The sequence below is a fragment of the Myodes glareolus genome, chromosome 10, assembly GCF_982192425.1.
Source record: "Myodes glareolus chromosome 10, mMyoGla1.1, whole genome shotgun sequence".
In the NCBI taxonomy this organism is placed as follows: Eukaryota; Metazoa; Chordata; class Mammalia; order Rodentia; family Cricetidae; genus Myodes; species Myodes glareolus.
In genome coordinates this window covers 41,752,127-41,758,176 of record NC_142035.1, presented here as the reverse complement: position 1 = coordinate 41,758,176, position 6,050 = coordinate 41,752,127, and positions in this window count along the sequence as shown.

Below are 6,050 nucleotides of genomic sequence, written 5' to 3'. Positions count from 1 at the left end.
AAAAATGATGCCTGATAGATGTGATGATGGCTTACATTAGTTAAGTAGGCAGGGCTCTTTGCCAGATGATGTATCCATTCATTCATTTTCTCTTTGTAATGACCACATCAGGCAGATGCTATCACAATCGCTCTATTCCGACAGAAAGCATTGACATTGAGAAACGACAAACGGCTTCCCAAGGACGGGCAGCTAATAAGCTGCGCAGAATCTGAATGCAGACAGTCTGAGAGATTCATGCATTCATCACACTGGTTTCAGAGATGAACGTGAGCATTGAAATGCAAAGTTTAAGTTATGAAAGGTGCATCGAAAGTCAAAACCAAAGTTTTGATGATTTGTGGTCGAAGACCTCTCTTGTACTACATTCAGTTATGTTTCCCTTTAATGTAAATGCTGTTTTAACTGCGTCAGGACTAGCTAGTTGACCTCAGTAACTTCTCTGCCCTTGGCCAAAATGCTGTTTGGAATTTCATGCCCAATCATGGCTGTGAGCTGCACTATAAATTCAGATAGTCTATTTTTCCAATACTCTTCCGACAATATGAACTCTTACCAGACAAGTCCATAGCGCTAGCTTAATAGTGAGCTGTAAAGGAGAAAAAAAAAAAGAGATAAGTTTCGTTATTAAAATTCCAGACCTATTTCCATCCTGGCAAGAAAAAGACAGATTAACAAGTGCCTTCAATCGTAGGCATCCAGCATTACTGAAAACAGCTGGTCTAATATCTTTCCAAGGACATAAGAATCTCCAAGTTTGCAACATTTCGTTTTTTTAAAATTGTTCATTTATTTTACAGCCCAAGTGCGGTTTCGCCTCCCCCCTCAAAATTTCATTCTTGATGACTTAAGAACTTCTGATGTTCTTATTAAAACAGTTTTTCAGCTTCTGAGGAGAATGTTAACTATATCAGTCAGTTTAGGCTGAATTATACTGTATGAGAAAAGATATTGCAATTCCCAAATCTTAAGAGCTTGCAACATCAGAGCTTTCCAATCTAGTATAACAATCACAGCTCAACTGTGGCTTTTTCATCTAGAACCCACCCGAGCTCAAGGATCCCTGCATCTGGGACCGGTCAGTCTGGGAGCTATGGGAAAAGGATGTTAGGAAAATCACAAAGCACAAAACCCAGATCCTCTCGTCAAGACTGCTTTCTGACACTTCTAAGCACGTTTTCTCGGTCAGAACAAGACATGTAACCAAGACTGGTGTCAATGAAGAAGGAAAACTTAATCCTCTTTAAAAGTCTGGAGGCTCAACTAATTAATATTCAGAAAATGCTACAGTCATCATATTTAATTGTATTATATTGGGCTGGGAAGGCCTCTTTCTCCACAAATTAATAGCGGAAAAATACAAGAAAATTTAGATCATTGCCTAACGTTTATGAAAGAAAAACATGTCGAAGCACTGAAGCGCATTTCTGCCTTCCCCAATAGTAACATGTTCTGCAAAAGTCATCTCTGGTATATTGCTGACCTGAAAAAACACAAAACAGAGTTCAGGAGTGGGAGTGGGGGCTGTAGTCCAAGATGGAATTTCTCCAACACCAGGTTCACAGCCGCGTGTTTTGTAGCGCCGGGAAATTTTCAAGCCTCATTCTAACTCACTGCTTTGCAGTCCTGTGCCAGAATGTTACCCACAGTTTAAAGACTGGTGAAAGGCAGGGAAAGCCGCTGAAAGTCCATGCATACATAAATCAAGGGGAAGCATCGTTAGAGTCTGAAAAATTCTGCCTAAGCCAGATTTATAGTGAGTCTTAGGAAATAAGATCTGAAAATTGCGGGATATTAAATGTATGATTTGGCTGCGATAACCAACTGCAGCCATTTAGAATGGACTAAAACCTTGATTGCTACTGGTTTAAATTGCATCTAAATAAGGGGATCTGTATCCTGAGGGGATGATTAGAATGAAAGCTTGAATGTAATCTTTTTTGGAAGTCTAATTTACATATAGGAAAAAAGCTTGTTCGTCTGCCAAATCTGAAGCAGCAAACCCCTCTCTGCATTCAAGTTGCGCAGTCGAGCATCCCTCGTCCTGGCTCTAAAAGTTTCGTACAAATATATGTTAGGAAAAGAGTCATGGTCGTCATGGCTTACGGAAAGAATCTCCTTGATTTCTTCTTCAGTCACAAATCAAGCTATGATTGAGGGCACCCTAGTTTTCACAAAGGGAGGTACAAAAAGGAACAGTTCTGATGCATGCCTCAGTTCCCAGGTTAGCGAAGCAGTCTTTTAAACCTGCAACACAGATGAGTTATGCCATAATCTTTGCTGAGACCTCCCCTCTCTGTGTTTTTCTCCCATATTTGATCTTGACATTTCCTAATGTAGCAATCCCCTTCCTTCCTCTCTTTTCTACAAAAAAAAAGAAAATCTGTTCTTTGTTTGTTTATTTATGTGTTGGAGTGCACATGTAGCTCCGAAGTTGAGATCACATGTCCTCCTAGATAGCTTTCCGTTTTTGTTTTTGGGGTAACGTCTTTCGGTGAACTGAGAGTTCACCAACTAGGCTAACCTTGGGACCTGCGCTTCTCAAGGGCTGAAACTATAAACAGTAGTCATGCTTGTTCAGGCTTTCCAAGAGTGCTGGGTATCCCAGTCTGGCCCTCACATTTGCATGGTAAGCATCGCGTGCATTGAGACATCTTTCCAGTCCCCAGGGTATTCTTTTCAAAAATGTCTTTAATTAACATTTCCTAGCAGGTACTTTAATATCTGGGGAAATGTAACTGTTTAGTGTAAGCCATGATATGCAGTCATCAACAGAAAACAATGCTCTGGACAAAGGAACAATGAAATAATGAGAAATTAAATACAACTAAGTGTGGCGATGTGATGTATCCTTTTTTTGCAAAACTGCACAGTAGAGAAAATTTAAAAACAGCAGTTCAAAAAATAATTCATATTAAAGTTACATGTCTGTCCAACTCTCTGAAAAATGCATAGGGTTCTTATTAACTGAAAATAATTTTTCCATACAATATATTCTGATCACAGCTTTCCCCTTAGCACTTACCAGGTTTTGTTTTCTTTTAATTTTTAAAGAAAAAAATGCATTTTGTGTGTAATTGTGTGGATGTGTGTGTGGTTCTATATGGATATTTCCCCACGTACATGTAGGTGCCTATGGAGGTCAAAATATGGAGGCAGATGCCCTGGTGCTGGAGTTACAGGCAGTTGTGAGCATCTGTCAGTAGTACTGGTATACTGCAAGGTCTTAAGAGAATCAGAGAAAATTCCTCTGCAGTGTGAACCTCTAAAACCTGCTTTTCCATTATGAAAGACACACTGAACTCGGTATTTTTACAATTAATGAAATAGTAATTTAATTTTACATAATAAGTGTGCTTGAATAATGTCAACCATGTAATGAGTTTTATTAACTTCTCTGTGTGGGTTTGGTTTTGTTTCATTTTCTTTCACTGCAATGAGAAAATCTGAATTCATTTCCTGCCTTTTTTACTCTTCAGCGGCTTTCCAAAACCAAGGAGTTGAGTTTAAAAGAAAACTATACTTAAGGATATTCAATCCTGATGTATGTGTACATTTTGCTTCCTTCCTTCCTTCCTTCCTTCCTTCCTTCCTTCCTTCCTTCCTTCCTTCCTTCCTTCCTTCCTTCCTTCCTGTTCCAGAATTGAACCCAGGCCCTCACACAAGCACATTTCCACCTAGTTTCAACCTCCATTCACATCTCTCAAGTTCTCCACCGGCTCTTTGTTTGAGGATGAACTACTTTGACAAAGTAAGCAGTCACAGCCACGTGTATTTCTGTTACGATGGGTCATATGTACACTATTTGAGCATAAAGCCAACACACCTGTGTGAATGATCCTAACACCACCACCTACCACAGAGTTTTCAGTTACTACTTAGTCTAATATATAAAAGCTGCCAAATGAGTCTGAAACTTGTTTTAAGCTTAGAAGTATATGATAGATCAATACAATAAATTTATAATTAACAGTTTTAATTTTTCACCAATGATATATACTTTTTAAATTACCATTCCTTTTCAGTCTTCACATGTTATGTCCATTTATATTTTATCTAAGTTGTCTTTACTTTGTTCTTTTGACTTTGCCTTCTGTATACCCACATAATGCACTCTTTAAAACCATCTGGAATCTTAATTTGTGCATATCACATTTTTATTTATGTTTCAGTTAAATATTTATTTAGAAACAATATAGATGGACTTGGAAACCTTGCACTATAAAAATTTCCATTTAAAACATTTTTTGACTTGGATTCTTCTGCCAATTATCCAGAAATTTCTAGACCAGTATGCCCTAATAAAAACACAATGTATACTATAAATGATCTATCTAGTAGCTGTGTCTTTAAAATGAAAGGAAGTGAAAGGTGATTTGAAGTACATATGTAATACCATATATCTAATGCCATCGAGCATTCCTAATGCCTGCAAATGCAATTATAAATATTTTCATAATTTTTTGTCTAAATTACATTTCACAGTTAGAGCATACAACTGCCCAGACTACCTATATTTCAAACATTCAGTGGGTGCCGGAACTAGTGATACACACCTGACCATCTGTCCTAGATAAAAGGCTTACCAATACAGCTTGATATCTGGCAATTTCAAACAGACTGTCACTTCTCTGCCATAAAAATAAAAAATGCAACACTTTCCACTACCTATTTTGTCTTATTATAGTTGTATTTCTATTTCTATTACTAACAATCTTTATTGTTTTTCTGTACCTAGTGTTCACTTCTTACTAGAGAGTATCTCTTGAATCACAACTATATAAAATATAGAAATTAATACTATTTCACTCTCAGTTCCTTTCCAACTATACTTTTAAAATTGTCTTTGTCACTGCTGTCTGGGTTTCTGTCCTGCCTCGTTCCCGCAATTGCTAAGTCCCAAAGAAATTACACAGAGGTCTACATTAGTTATAAACTGATTGGCCCATTAGCTCAGGCTTCTTATTAACTCTTATAACATATATTAGCCCATTATTCTCGTCTATATTAGCCACATGTCTTGGTACCTTTTTCGGCGAGGCAGTCACATCTTGCTTCTTCTGTGGCTGGGCCAGGACTGCAGAAAATGGGATTTCCTTCTTCCCAGACATCTCCTGTTCTCTTTGACCCGCCTCTACTTCCTGTCTGGTTGTCCCACCTATATTTCCTGCCTGGCTACTAGCCAATCAGCGTTTATTTAAAATATAATTGACAGAATACAGATAACTGTCCCACACCATGTCACCACCTTTAAATCGTTGTGTTTATAGTCTAAATGTTCTCTTCTATCACCATTGTTGATTAAGTTGCCTTGTGTTGTTTGTAGGACTCTAGAGTTATAGAAACCAATAACAAAGTAGATATCATGGCCAATGTGTAAAGGTGCTTTCCACCAAGCCTGATATCCTTAATTCAGTCCCAGGGACCAACTCCTACAGGTTATTCTCTGATCGCCATATGAGCACCATGGTATATACACATACGCTTGTACTCATACACACATCAATAAATGAAAAATAGACAAATCTAGATCATCATTTCAGACAGACAAGATTGGAAAGGTTTACTGTAGAACCAGACAGTGGAATTGAAGCATTTGGAAGCAGGCTGATACACTCTTAGTGTTTGATGCTTGAAGAACAATTCTCCATATTAAGGACAAATGAATTCTCATTTCCTGTAATTCATCATTTTCTCTCGACTGTGCTTCTGTTTAGCTTGTTTCATTTGAGAACCATGCTTGTTATACAACTTTAAGTTTTCCTTGGTGCCCATTTACCTTGTTAAGGTGGCCAGTCATTGTGTTTTCACATTGGCATGCTTTTAAATCACACAATTGGGTTCACGAAAATGACTGCCTTCTAACCTCCTGTCTGAAATAGCTGTCTAACTTGCTTTCTAATTTGAATTTATTGCCTTTTATATCTTCATTGAGCTGTGCTTCTACTATTTAATTTCATGGATCTATTGGTCAGGGTCAAATTTTTCTTTTACATATTTCAAGGAAAAGAAGGTATTTTAAATAATTTGAAGAAAAACAGCACATGCAA